At 41.6% G+C, this 15600-nt stretch overlaps 1 protein-coding gene across 12 annotated transcripts in view; it reads right to left on the bottom strand.

The window, feature by feature from the left end:
• Positions 1 to 15600, bottom strand: part of LOC125464760 (cytoplasmic dynein 1 intermediate chain 1) — a 272641-nt gene that overhangs the window by 240683 nt on the left and 16358 nt on the right. For 2 of the 12 annotated variants that reach the window (XM_059655048.1, XM_059655078.1), the window contains exons 1-2: positions 8113 to 8165; positions 146 to 361 (exon numbers count right to left, since the gene is read on the bottom strand). The exons of 4 other annotated variants lie outside the window; for them this stretch is intronic. The gene's annotated coding sequence lies outside the window, so the exon portion shown is untranslated. Of the gene's footprint in view, positions 1 to 145; positions 362 to 8112; positions 8167 to 15600 lie in introns of those variants that run through there. 6 more of the 12 variants (XM_048557561.1, XM_048557550.2, XM_059655055.1 and 3 more) reach the window with 6 other exon arrangements.

The raw sequence follows: 15600 nt of genomic DNA, 5'->3' as shown, positions 1-15600 counted from the left end.
GATCACCTGCCCTTTCCCTACCACTTAACTTAAAAGCAGAAACAGAATTAGAGCCAGACCATTTAGGAGAGAGTAGAACAACATTTAAAGTTAACTAGTTAATATATTTCGAATTCTGGATCACGTCAAGCTGTTAAACATGAACTTGCCTTGTGTATATGTGCAGAAATCTTCATTGCAGTCAGAATAGCTTGAGAGAGTGTGGTTTATAAAGGATTTGGCATCCTGGGTTTTATCAATAGGGGCATGGAGTAGAATTAAGCAAGCTAGTTATGTCAAACCTGCATGTAACAGTGTTCAGCAGCATCTAGAGTATTGCTTCCAATTCTGGGTACTACATTTTAGGAAGATTGTGAAGACACTAGAGACAATAAAAGAGAAAAAAAAATATTAGAATGGCTGCAGGGATGAGAAACTTGATAGATTTGGGAAATAGGAAATGTGTAAACTTGGAGAAGAGACAATTTAGAAAATATTTGTTAGAAATATTCAAAATCATCTGGACAGAGTAGTTGGAGAAACTGTGGAACAATCAATAACCAAAAGGCACAGATATGAGATAATTGGTTTAATATAACTGCAATAGCAACATGTGGAAAAATATGTTTTCACACAGCTTGTTGTCTGGAAGTTTGGCAGAGGCAAGATCAATCAAGGCATTCAAGAGAAAATTCAATTATTAATTGGAAAGGAAAAATTTGCAGGATTATGTGGAGAAGATGGGAACTATGTCGTCGATGGAGGGTACTGTGCCTTTAACAGAGAGATGTTCTGTGCTGTTTCTCTTGTAGAGGGAGTTACTACAGTGATGACAAAATGTCTCTTAAGACTGACAGCAGGTAAAGAGCTTTTGAGGTCTCAGTGTTTTTACACAAAACAAGAGAGTTAGGAATGGAGAGAGTCAAGGCTCACACAGATCCTGGAAGGATTTTACTTTTGCTTTCGGTTAATGAAAAGACTTCTGCTGGCTGCTAAGCTAAAAGCTTGAGCGCCTGGCTGCTAGAGTGAAGTTTCAGACAGCAAGGTTTCCTCCAAAACAAAACCAAAAGGAGCAGATTGTTTCTTTCTTCTGGACTGGAGAAAGAGCACGAACTATAAATGTTTTGCTGAATTGTATTGTTACCACAGGGCGTGTTTATGGGACGGTGCCTGTATTGGAACAGTTGATGATTAGCTGTAAAATAGCATATTCTCGTTAGATACTTCAATACAGTTAAAGTTACGCCAATTCTTCATGATTGAAATTTAACTGCATTGCAAGAATAAAGTAGGTTTTGATGAAAGCCTAATGGTTGGCCAATCAAATCACATCTGGAACAAACATTTTACACTTGACTTTATATACTTAAAGTTAGGGTCTAGGCTATCTCCCTACAATACGTTGGCAAGGGAGTGCAGAGTTTGGTCTGGTCCAATACAGAACGATTTTGCTCAGCGATAATGGGAACTGCCGATGCTGGAGAATCCGAGATAATAAAGTTTAGAGCTGGATGAACACAGCAGGCCAAGCAGCATCCTAGGGGCACAAAAGCTGACGTTTCGGGCCTAGACCCTTCATCAGAAATCGGGGATGGGGACAGGATTCTGAAATAAATAGGGAGAGATGGGGAGGTGGACTGAAGATGGATAGAGGAGAAGGTAGATGCAGAAGAGAGTATGGGTGGGGAGGTAGGGAGGGGGATAGGTCAGTCCAGGGAGGACGGACAGGTCAAGGGGGTGGGATGAGGTTAGTAGGTAGGAAATGGAGGTGCGGCTTGAGGTGGGAGGAGGGGATAGGTGAGCTTTTGTGCTCCTGAGATGCTGCTTGGCCTGCTGTGTTCATCCAGCCTCACATTTTATTATCTTGGAATTCTCCAGCATCTGCAGTTCCCATTATCTCTCACCAATGTCCGGTACTGTTGCAACATGACATCCCAACTCCTACATTCAATGTTCTGACAAATGAAGGCAAGCATGCCTAATACCTTCTTCACCACCCTGTCTATTTGCGACTCCACTGTCAAGGAACTATGCGCCTGCATCCCTTGATTTCTTTGTTCAGCAACACTTCCCAAAGACCTACCATTAATTGTATAAGTCCTGCATTGGTTTTGCCTTTACCAAAATGCAACACCTCACATTTATCTAAAATTAAACTCCATCTGCCAGCCCTCATCAATTGGCCCATCTGATCATTGCCTCATTGCACTCTGAGATAATCTTCTTCACTGTCTACTACACCACCAATTTTGGTGTCACCTGCAGACTTAATCATTTCTCCAACCTCTTTATATAAATGGCACCAAGCAGTGAACCCAGCACTGATCCTTGCTGCACATCTGTGGTCATAGGCCTCCACCTTTGGTGGATCTGTGCTATTGGTGGAACAGGAACATAACCAAATGCCAGTTCAAGCAATTTGATTCGATTCACTAAAAATGGCTAAAAGTACTGAATGTTGCTTTTTGCCTGTCATTTGCAGCAATTCCCACAGCCTGACAGTTTACTAAACACCACCTACAAAGAAAAGGGCAAATTCCAGGTAAAAAAGTGCACACTTCCAATTGATATTCCAAGTTGAATCAACTTGTAGCACCAGTTTGGCACTGGAGTGAGAGTTTGATCAATGACGGCAGAGGTATCGGGGTACCTTTGCAGCATGAACTTTGCTTGTTGGGCTTGTTTCTCAGTTTTCTGCAAGTTGGAAGAAATGCATTTTCATTCGAAGCTCTTTTCACCAGCTTCAACTGACTGGCAGCGACTTCTAAGGCATTCAGGAGAACAGATGAATTTTCTTCATTTCACTCAGTATGAGTGTACATTCTCTCCCAATCTTGTTTCTATGCCAGTCTGAAAAAGGTTCTTCTGCAGAGATAACAGGAACTGCAGAAGATGGAGAATCTGAGATAACAAGATGTGCAGCTGGATGAACACAGCAGGCCAAGCAGCATCAGAGGAGCAGGAGAGCTGACATTTCGGGCCTAGACCATTGTTTAGAAATGGGGGAGGGGAAGAGGGTTCTGAAATAAATAGGGAGAGAGGGGGAGGCGGATCGAAGATGGATAGAGGAGAAGATAGGTGGGGAGGAGACAGACAAGGTAAAGAGATGGGGATGGAGCCAGTAAAGGTGTGTGTAGGTGGGGAGGTAGGGAGGAGACAGGTCAGTCCAGGGAGCGGGATGAGGTTAGTAGGTAGGAAATGGGGGTGCGGCTCGAGGTGGGAGGAGGGGATAGGTGAGAGGAAGAACAGGTTAGGGAGCCAGTAAAGATGCGTGTAGGTGGGGAAGTACGGAGGAGATAGGTCAGTCCACAGAGCAGTGTTCTGACTCTAAGTCATTATAATATTTACAGTTAAAATAAATATTCCATTCCGATAAAGTCGCCATATGCTTCAGGTTCTACACAAGATTTGGCTAAATGCTAACTGGAAGGCTGAGAAACATGTTGACAAAATAAACTTCTTTCTTCAAGGTGAAGTATTACAACCTATTGTAGAGCTCCTAGGACTTGAAAGCAAGCTTGAATACAAACAAACAACTAACTTTTCAGGAGTTCCAACTCCTCAGAATTAAAAAAGAAAACTCACTTCTGCAAACACTATAGGAAAAAGAATTATAGTTCAAACTGATTTAACTCTTTTTTTAAAAACAGTATCATTTGATAGTTATTAAAATTTTTAGGAAGGGAAGAGACTCGTGTGATAGTGATTCACATGATGAAATCGTCAGGAATATGTTCAGAGTTGGTAACCCCACTGCCTAATTGCTATGCTACTGGTTATTTTGAAAACCTTCAAATACATAGTTGCCTAGTGGTGCACTGTGGATAGCTTATTTAATATTCTGTTGACTTAAGTAATTTGGGTGCTTGGAAATGCAACTACGATATTAAAATTTGAAGGATGTCTAACCAACTCTGACCTGTTAAATGAAATAGTTTGACTACTTTTTGCAGACTGTACTCAATCATCTAAACTCTAGAAATAACTGCTGTTGTTCATGGTTCATAGGAACAAGAGAAAGCTATCCAGACCTGCAAAACTGTTTTCCCTATTTAATGAGATCATGTTTAATCTGAATCTTAACTCTATCGACTTCTCTGGGCTCGTATCTTTTCTAACATTTCAAAAGTAGTCCATTAATCTCAGATTTATAGTAATTATTTTATTTAGCATCTGCATTTTTGAAGTAATCTTGTCTAACTTGTCTCTTAAGTGGCGTGGCATTGTTCGCCATCACTTGGTCATTGCAATTTGCTGTTTGAGAATGTGATGCTCCCTCGGTATCAGTATTCAAATCTTGAAGTTGGTCCACTAAATGCTTTAATAGCACAGATTCAAGCTTTGTGCTATACACTTCAAAAGTCATTGCAGTTATTGTGATCGGCTGTGGATGACAGGAAGGAGGGGAAAGTCAACCAACTGAGACATACAGGCTCAAATGGTACAACTTTTGAAGGGAGTACAGGAGCAGAAAGACCTTGGTTCACAAGTATAATAGCCTGAAGGTGGTCAGGCAAGTTGAAACAATTGTTAAGGCAGCAAGTGGGATCCTTAGGTTTATAAACAGAAGTAAAGAGTATAAAAGCAAGAAAGTGATCTACACCTCTACAAATCATTGGTCAGACCAGATGTGGAGTATTATGTTAACTCTGGGCACCTTACTTAACGATGTTAAAGCTGTGGAGGAATGCAGATGAGATTCACTAGAATGATACCAGGAATGAGGGATTTTAGGTACATGGAAAGATTAGAGAAATTGGGTTTAATCTTTTCTGGTCCAAGGAGATTAAGGGCTGACCTTACTAAGGTGTTCAAAATTATGAATGATTTTGTTAGGATAAAGAAAGATATTCTATTTCCACGAGTTGGCACATCAGTAACCAAGGATGACAACTTAAGTTTGTCAGTAAGAGAGCTAGGATTGAGATGAAGAGAAACTTCTTTACACATAGTTATTGAGATTTGGAATGCACTGCCTAGCACATTCAATGGGAGGTTTCAAAACAGCACTGAATATATATTTGAAAATGACAAATTTAGACGGCCATGAAGGTTGGACTATGTGACTCACTAGGCAGTTCTTTTGGAAGTCAGTGTAAACACGTTAGGTCGAATGACTTGCTTACATAGTATAAAATTCTATAATTGCTGGGGTACACTTTCTGGAAATCAATCATCTAGCAATATTGTAAAAAGACTGCCTAGTCTCTGGATCAATGAAGATAAGCTGCTTGCTGTCAGATTATAGGTAGTGTATGAGTGATGTACAATGAGTTTGGGCCAAGATCGCAACATCCACCCTATTAACATTTTAGTTTAAATAAGGAGATGGAAGCTACTTAATTTCAATACTTTGCATCACAGCAAAGAAAGGAATAGGACAAAGGTGCAGACCGCCTTTCCCTATAATGCGATTGTTGCATCAATGTGGCACTGAGGATCACCACTGACTAGGCAAAGTTATCAATACCATATTTCCAAGCAGCTGGCTCAACAATGTTAGGCAATTAGTAACAGATTGTAGGCCATCTGTCTTAACCCAGCAATGGGCATCCTACCTTATGAATTGCAAGGGAACTAAAACACATTAAAACAAATAACCCTAATGGCTACGCCACGGTAGGAGTAATACTGTAAATTGCAATATCTACCTGGAGATTTGCTTTTGTATTTGCCTGTTAAACAATTTCCTGTTCATTGTATTTTATATTTCCTTCCATTATCATTTACTATTACTACATTGACTGATGAGCATCCCCTCTCAAATACATTGCTTCAAAGCAGAATTGTACAACCTTTTGAGTATTTCCTCAAAATTCTGTTTCTAAAAGAAGCAATCAGGCCTATAACATTTTTAGACTCCTTTAGATCACATATCTTGGCTGTTTCTCAGTTTCTCTTGCCTCTTCTCAATATTGAAGGCGTGTTCAGATCAGATACTGAATAGATTGATTATAGCTTCTTATTTTCAGTCTAATCAGCTGACGATACTTTTCAGTACTACATGGTACAGCCACCAATTGAAGTAGAGAAAACAGGTATTTTGACGTGGCTGGAAACTTATTAATACAGTACCTATCAAAAATGTCCTTATGTTTCGTGCTGCTCAAGATTAGTTACAGGATCTGAAATAAGGAAGACATCTCACTGCGTCATTATTTTGCCATAAGACTACAAAAGGAGCCAGATCATGTGCCATTACATCATTACGTGATGCATACTTTATCTCATTAATCAACAGAGCAAATTGTTTCAAGTAGTTTCACATGAGCAAATAAAGTTTGACACCAAATCACAAAGGAAACATCAGGCCAATTTTCCTTAATAGTCAGTCATTCATGGGATTTGGGTGTTACTGTCAAGGTCAACATTTATTGTCCCAATTGCCCTTGAACTGTGCCCTTCAAGGGTCATTTCAGAGAACAGTTAATGGTTAATCACATTGTAGTGTGTCTGGGGTCACACACAAGCCAGATCACACAAGGATCACAGATTTCCTTCACTGAGGAACATCAGTGAATCAGATAGATTTTACAACCATCGATTATAGTTTCATGCATGAGGGTGGAAATATCAGAGGCTAGGCCCTTCAAGGCTAAAGGCACTGTCAGTTATGCTAGAGTAATTAAAATCATGGATTCTCAAAAAGGCCAGAGTTAGTGGAGCACAAATATCTCAGAAGGTGATAGGACTTCTGAAGATTACATAGTCATGGTACATTAAGCAAGAATGTTCAAATTTACTTCCTGATGTGTGATTAAATAACTGAAACCACCTTACAAGTGACAAAACAATAACCACCACTGCAATACTATTTAGTCAGTTTCAGTTGTTAGTGAGAAGGAGGATTTTAAGTGCTAGTATCTTACAGCACACTTTTTAAAAATGGCTTCATCTACTTGATCTCATGAGCCAAAACCTTGCCCATTCAACTTTCATCTTCTTTAAAATTACAAGTACAGCAACACACATTAACTGTCACCTTTTTCATCATTCGATCAGCTTATCACTATCCATTTGCAGGTACTTTTCATCCTCAAACTCATTCATTATTTTAACCATTCAGTATTGTTGGGAAACTTGTTTAGTAGTGTTCTCACCTCAAGAGTCAGAGATCTTGGTTCTAATCCCATTCCAAAATTTGAGCACAAAATGCAAGGTTAACAGCTTAGTGCAGAAGCAAGGAAGGACTGCACCATCAGGAGTGCTGTTTATTTTATCTCATGGCACAGTTTCAAGGAATAACAGAAGAGTATCCTGGAAAATATTTGTTCCCTCACAACATTGCAAGAAAAGATCATGGGGATGTTGGAAATTTCCACAAACGGCAATGTTGTAATGTGCAAATGGTTACTGTTTCCTACAGTGACTAAACTTCAAAAGTGCTTAGTGGCTTGTTCATTGCCTTCAGAGAAATCCTGTGTTCATGAACAGCACGGCTGTTTTCTTTTCACCTTAAATGAATGTCAGCCCTACCTTTTCTAAGATTCATGTGGGGAATTTTCAAATAACTTTGCTTCTGATCATCAAATAATTTTAAAGTTTACCCATCACTCTACCGTATATGTTTTCTAAGAAGTCAAGTAATTTGAGTCTTTTTTGAAAAACGTACCGTTATGATAATTCATTCTGGCACGCACCTACATTGGAAAAAGACGACATTTTCGGACAAAGGAGTTTAAGTTCAATTAAAAAGAGGTTTAAAATATGTAATTCAATTCGAACTGTTATACTGATAGGTAAAGATGCAAGAGCAATACAATTCCGAAGGAGTCAGGTGCGACACGGACGACGATGGATGCTGTTTGACAATACATTGGTACAGCAGCATAGCTCAAGGCCAGCAACCAACCCATGTTCCCTTGAGCACTAACGCTAATGCTGGTTTCCCACGTCGGAGGAGGGAGTGTTTTTGTTTTCAACAAGACAGGCAAAGGAACAATAAAATGAATTAGCAGCAGACACAGGACAGATAGTAAAAATGACGATGATGCAGCAAGATTATACTATTTCCTCACTTATATCAACCCACCTCAATTAGGAACAAATTTAATAGTATGTTCTGTTGAGGTGGCGTAGAAATAAATGAACTGGGAATTATACAGAAGCACAAAGATACTGTCAGACACTTACAGCGAAACCTCCCTCTCCGTCTGTCAGCAGCCAACACACGCGCATGAGCATTACATTCCAAAGATGCAAAACGCAGCTTTACCGTAAGCCAGGGCTTTTCTGCGCCTGCGCTTGTGGGTTCTTGTTGGCGTGCAGCAGCAGGCTGGAAGCTGCTGCTTTTTCAAGATCATACCTATAGACTCTCTATTATGTGGAAGCCATTCGGTCCACTGAGTCCACACCGACGCTCAAAAGAACATCCCACCCCTTCTACCCTCTGTCCCTGTTACCCTGCATTTCTCATGGCTCATCCATTTAGCCTGCATATCCCTGGACACGACGGATCATTTTGTCCATGTTAGTCCCAAAATCAACGCGCTAGATGGATTTGGAGGCTCCACATTGCTCAGATGTGTCAGCGCGTATAATACACAAAGTTCGTACAAATTGTATATTAATCCTTAAATCCCTTTGCAAGTGTAAAATATTTTGTTGAGGAGGAACATAGAGACTGCAATGCATCAAATGGTGAAATTCACAATCCGGAAGCAATATTAGTCTTTTTGTCCAGGAGGGAAACAGCTTTCTGGTTTGCTTGTGAAAAACGAGCACATACATTGTATGGAGTTCAACTGGGAGTTCAATTTTGAATGTACTCAGCATAGTTTTATCATTCACCATGTTTTGGGAGTATGACATTTAGTTTAGGTATTGACCTTTCAAGACGTTGGAAATGCTTGGTTCGTAAGACTATTAAAAACACCTTATAAAGTAATTACAATTTAGTGGATGGACTATGTTTATTTAAGGTCAGTTGGAAGTGGGAAAACATCAGACAATGGTAGGCTCCTTTGTTCAGTTCATGGTGTATCAACATGGCCACAGTTGTCTTCATAAGAGGTTAAAATTATATTGTTTCACAAGAACAAAGAGAATGTTTGGAAATGGGAAGTAATGAATTTTTAATCCCCAACTGGGATCTTGGGGTGCTATGTTGTTTTGGAGATAGACAACAGTTAGATTTTTTTAAGAGGTTGATGTTTTATCTAGGTAATATCTCACAGAAACAGGTAGTTGAAACCTGGAAACAGCTTTGAGACAAGAGGAGGGAGAAATCTACCTTGTAGATCATAATCAAAGGCAGATCAAGAATTAAAGGCATTGTCTGATTTGGGATTAATAGAGCAGGAAAACGTACTTGAGCTGGAGTGTCCACAATTATGAAGTGCTTAAGTGCCACCCAGGTTGACAGGGCTGTTAAGAAGGCATACAGTGTTTGAGCTTTTATTAATAGAGGGATCGAGTTCCAGAACCAAGAGGTTATGCTGCAGCTGTACAAAACTCTGGTGCGGCCGCACTTGGAGTATTGCGTACAGTTCTGGTCACCGCATTATAAGAAGGATGTGGAAGCTTTGGAAAGGGTGCAGAGGAGATTTACTAGGATGTTGTTTGGTATGGAGGGAAGGTCTTACGAGGAAAGGCTGAGGGACTTAAGGCTGTTTTCATTAGAGAGAAGAAGGTTGAGAGGTGACTTAATTGAAACATATAAAATAATCAGAGGGTCAGATAGGGTGGATAGGGAGAGGCTTTTTCCTAAGATGGTGACGGCGAGCACGAGGGGGCATAGCTTTAAATTGAGGGGTGAAAGATATAGGACAGATGTCAGAGGTGGTTTCTTTACTCAGAGAGTAGTAAGGAAATAGGACACTTTGCCTGCAACGGTCGTAGATTCGCCAACTTTAGGTACATTTAAGTCATCATTGGATAAGAATATGGACGTACATGGAATAGTGTAGGTTAGATGGGCTTGAGATCGGTATGACAGGTCGGCACAACATCGAGGGCTGAAGGGCCTGTACTGTGCCGTAATGTTCTATGTTCTATGTTCTAAGAACTATTGTAAGGTGATAGAGTCATGCAGCATGGGAACAGACACTTTGGTCGAACCAGTCCACACTGAACATAATCCCAAACCAAAACTAATCCCATCTGCCTGCTCCTAGCTCATATCCCTCCAAAACTTTCCTATTCATGCATCCATCCAAATGTCTTTAAGCATTTTAATTGATGCCTCATCCACTACTTCCTCAGGAAGTTCATTCCACATATAAACCACCCTCTGTGTAAAAAAATCCCCTCATGTCTTTTTTTAAATCTCCCTCCTCTCTCACCTTAAAAATGTGCACCTGGTCTTAGGGAAAAGTCAACTAGGAAGGGATCATGCAAAGTGGGAAGGGAGGAAATTGTGAGATTCCTTGCAGAAATATTTTCAACATCTATGACTACGGATGAAGTGCCCGATGACTGGAGGGTGGCTAATGTTGTACAATTATTTAAGAAATGTTGGAAGGAGAAACCGGGGAACTATAGACTTGTGAGTCCGATTTAGGTTGTGGGTAACTGTTGGAGACGATTATATAAGATAGGATTATTGGACATTTAGAGAGGCAAAACTTGATTAAGGATTGTTAGTAAGATTTTGTGCTATGAAAAAAAAGTGCCTCAATTTTTTTTGAGGAGGTTACCAAAAAGATTGATGAAGGCAGTGAAGTAGACATTGTTTATTTTGGATTTTAGTAAAGCTAGTGACAAAGTTTTGCATGGTAGACTAATTAGTTAAGTTCGGTCACTTGGGATTCAAGGTGAGCTTGCCAATTGGATACTAATTGTCTTAATGGCAGGAGACAGAGAGTAATAGTGGAGGGTTGCTTTTCAGACTAGAGGCGTGTCACCAGCAACATTCCACAGGGATCGATTCTGGGTCGTCTTTTGTAAGTTGTTGATATAAATGATTTGGATGAGAATATAGAAGGCATGGTTAGTAAGTTTGCAAATCACACGAAAATTGGTGGCAATGTAGATAGTAAAGAAGGTTTTCTAAGATTACCAGGGATCTTGATCAAATGGGTCAATGGGGTGAAAAATAACAAATGGAGTTCAATCTGGATAAATGTGAGGTATTGCATTTTGTTACAACAAACAAGGGTATGGCTCATACAATTAATGGTAAGGCCTTGGGTGGTGTTCCTGAACAGAGAGACCTAGGTGTTCAGGCACATTATTCTTTGAAGTTTGCGTCACATGTAGACAAGGTGGTTAAAAAGGATTTGGCATGCTTCCATTGATTGCACAGTCCTTTGAGTATTGGAGTGGGGAAGTCATGTTGTGGTTATACAGGACATTGGCGAGGCCTCTTCTGGAATCCAGTTCTGCTTGTCCAGTTATAGGAAGGATATTAACAAGCTGGAGAAGATTCAGAAGAGATTCACAAGGATATTGCCGTGTATGGAAGGTTTGAGTTATAAAGAAAGGCCGGGACTTTTTTCACTCGAGCAGAGGAGATTGAAAGGCAACCTGATAGGGGACACATTTTTAAGGTGAGAGGAAAGAGAGTTAATATAGACATCACAGGCAAATTTTTTTACATAGAGGGTGGTTCACATGTAGAATGAACTTCTGAGGAAGTGGTGAATGTGCATACAACTACAGCATTTAAAAGACATTTGGATAGATACATGAATAGGAACAGTTTGGAGGGATATGGATCAGGAGCAGGCAGGTGGGACTAGTTTATTTTAGGATTGGGTTTGGCAAGGACTTGTTGAATGGAAGGGTGTATTTCTGCGCTGTGTGACTCCATGACTCTCTGAGAATAATGAGACACTGAGAAAAATCAAAATAAATTCCTGATAGCTGTGGTACACTTTGAGAAGTGAAGGAACCTTCAAAATCCTATAGAGTACAGAAGAACTTCTGAGTAGAGATAAAAGCAGATTGGGCAATGTCTTTTAGAGATTTTCAAGCTTAAAGCAAGTGTTTATGAAATCACACCACAGCAGATGGTGGAATTGGAATTCTAAAAAAAAGTCTGAACTTAATAATGTACTGATCACCATGAAATCATTGCCGATTGTTGAAAAAAACCATCTGGTTCACTAATGTCCTTCGGTGGAGGAAATCTGCCACCCTCACCTGGTCTGGCCTACATGTGACTCCAGACCCACAGCAACGTGGTTGACTCTCAACTGCCCTCTGAAATGGCCTAGCAAGCCACTCAGTTGTACCAATCGCTACAAAGACTCAGAGAAATGAAACAGCATGGATCACCTGGCATCGAACTAGGCACCAGAAAAGACAATGGCAGAAACAGCCCTGACGATCAAGTAAAATCTTTCTCACTAACATCTGGGGGTTAGTGCCAAAATTGGGAGAGCTGTATCACAGACTAATCAAGCAACAGCCTGACATAGTCATACTCACAGAATCATATCTCACAGACAATGTCCCAAACACTACCATTGCCATCCCTGGACATGTCCTGTCTCACTGGCAGGACAGAGCCAGCAGAGGGACAGCACAGTGGTGAACAGTTGGGAGGGCGTTGCTCTAGGAATCCTCAACATTGACTCTGGACCCCATGAAGTGTCATGGCTCCAAGTTAAACATGGGCAATGAAACCTCCTGCTGATTTCCACAAACTGCCCTCCCCCAGCTGATGAATCAGTACTTCTCAATGTTGAACAACACTTAGAGGAAGCACTGAGGATGGCAAGGGCACAAAATGTTCTCTGGGTGGGGGATTTCAAAGTCCACCATCAAGAGTGGCTTGGCAGCAGTACGAATGATTGAGCTGGTCGGGTCCTATGGGACATAGCTGTTAGAATGGGTACGCGGCAGGTAGTGAGGGAACTAACAAGAGGGAAAAACATACTTGACCTCATCCTTACTAATCTGCCGGCTGTAGTTGCATCTGTCCATGACAGTATCAGTAAGAGTGACCATTGCACAATCCTTGTGGAGATGAAGTCCTGCTTTCACATTGTGAACAACCTCCATCATGTTGTGTGGCACTATCACCGTGCTAAATGGGATAGACTTCGCACAGATCTAATAACTCAAGACTGGGCATCCATGAGGCACTGTGGGCCGTCAAAAGCCGCAGAATTGTACTGCAACAGAATCTGCAACCTCATGGCCCAGTATATCCCCCACTCAAACATTACCATCAAGCCAGGGGATCAACCCTGGCTCAAAGAAGAGTGCAGGAGGACATACCAGGAGCAGCACCAGGTGTACCTGAAGGTGAGGTATCAACATAGTGAAGCCACCAAACAGGTCTACTTGCATGCCAAACAGCGAAAGCAGCAAGTGATAGACAGAGCTAAGCGATCCCACGACCAACAGATCAGATCCCAGCTCTGCAGTCCTGCCACATCCAGTCATGAATGGTGGTGGACGATTAAACAACTCACTGGAGGAGGAGGCTCCACAGATATCTCCATCCTCAATGATGGAAGGGCCCAGCACATCAGTGCAAAAGATCAGGCTGAAGCATTTGCAGCAATCTTCAGCCAGAAGTGCTGAGTGGATGATCCATCTCAGCCTCCTCCTGTGGTCCCCAGCATTACACATACTAGTCTTCAGCCAATTTGATTCACTCCACGTGATATCAAGAAATTGCTGGGGGCACTGGGTACTGCCCACTGGCCCTGACAACATTTCGGCAATAGTACTGAAGACTTATACTCCAGAACTTACTGTTCCCTTAGCCAAGCTGTTCCAGTACAGTTACACACTGGTATCTACCCAACAATGTGGAAAATTGCCCAAGTATGTCCTGTACACAAAAAGCAGGACAAATCCAGCCCAACCAATTACCATCCCATCAGTCTCCTCTCGATCATCAGTAAAGTGATGGAAGGTGTCATCCACAGAGCTATCAAGCAGCACCTGCTCAGCAATAACCTGCTCAGTGACGCCCAGTTTGGGTTCCTCCAGGGCCACACAGCTCCTGATCTCATTACTGCCTTAGTTCAGACATGGACAAAAGAGTTCCAGAAGTGAGGTGAGAGTGACAGCCCTTGATATCAAGGCTGCATTCGACTGAGCGTGACATCAAGGAGCCCGAGCAAAACTGGAATCATTGGGTATCAGGCGGCAAATGGTCTGGTGGTTGGAGTCATACCTGACACATTGAAAAATTATCGTGGCAGTGGAAGGGCAATCATCTCAGCTCCTGGACATCTCTGCAGGAGTTCCTCAGGGTAGTGTCCCAGGCCCAATCATCTTCAGCTGCTTCATCAATGACGTTCCCTCCATCATAAGCTAAGAAGTGGGGATGTTCACCGATGATTGCACAATGTTCAGTTTCATTTGTGCCTCCTCAGACACTGAAGCAGTCCATATTCACACGCAACAAGATTTGGATAATATCCAGGCTTGGGCTGACAAGTGGCAAGTGACATTTGTGCCACACAAATGCCAGGCTATGACCATCACCAATAAGAGACGATCTAACCACTGTCCCTTGACATTCAATAGTGTTACCATCTCTGAATCCCCCACTATCAATATCCTGGGGATTACCATTGACCAGAATCTCAACTGGACTCACCACATTAACACAGTGGCTACAAGAGCAGGCCAGAAGCTGGGAATACTGCAGCGAGTAACACATCTCCTGACTCCACAAAGCCTGTCCACCATCTACAAGGCACAAGTTGGGAGTGTGATGGAATAATCCCCACTTACCTGGATGAGTGCAGCCCCAACAACACTCAAAAAGCTTGACACCATCCAGGATAAAGCAGCCCGCTTGATTCACACGATATCCACAAACATTCATTCCCTCCACCCACCGACATTCAGTAGCAGCAGTGTGTACTATCTACAAGACGCACTACTGAAATTCACCAAAGATCCTCAGACAGCACCTTCCAAACCCACGACCATTTCCATCTAGAAGGACAAGGTCAGTTGATATATGGGAACACCACCACCTTCAAGTTCCCCTCTAAGTTACTCACCATCCTGACATGGAAATATATCACCATTCCTTCATTGTCACTGGATCAAAATCCTGGAATTCCCTCCCTAATAGCATTGTGAGTCAACCCACAGAAGAAGGAATGCAGTGGTTCAAGAAGGCAACTCACCACCACCTTCTCAACGGCAACAAGGGATGGGCAAGAAATGCTGGCCAGTCAGAAACACCCACATGCCACAAAATGAATAGAAATAAAATATCTAGTGTCAAGCTATTGGTACTTGCTTTATTGAACACGAGTACTTTTGGAGGAAGGATTTTATTAAATTGGAAAGGGTGCAGAAAAGATTTACAAGGATGTTGCCGGGACTGGAGGATTTCAGATATAAGGAGAGATTGGATAGGCCGGGACTTTTTTCCCTGGAGCATAGGAGGATAAGGAGTCACCTTACAGAGGTTTACAAAATCACGAGGGGCATAGATAAGGTGAATAGCAAGTTCTTTTCCTTAAATGAGGGAGTTTCAAACTAGAGGGTATAATTTTAAGGTAAGCAGGGAAAGATTTAAAAGGGACCTGAGGGGCAACATTTTCACACACAGGTTCATATAGAATTAACTGCCACAGGAAGTGGTAGATGCAGGTACATTTGAAAGACATTTGGACATTGATAGGAAAGGTTAGGAGGGATATGGACCTAACACAGGCAAGTGGGACTAGTTTAGTTTGGGAAATCTGGTCAGCA

Source organism: Stegostoma tigrinum, chromosome 2, assembly GCF_030684315.1.
Source record: "Stegostoma tigrinum isolate sSteTig4 chromosome 2, sSteTig4.hap1, whole genome shotgun sequence".
Classification (NCBI taxonomy): Eukaryota; Metazoa; Chordata; class Chondrichthyes; order Orectolobiformes; family Stegostomatidae; genus Stegostoma; species Stegostoma tigrinum.
This window is presented reverse-complemented; position numbering and strand designations above follow the sequence as displayed.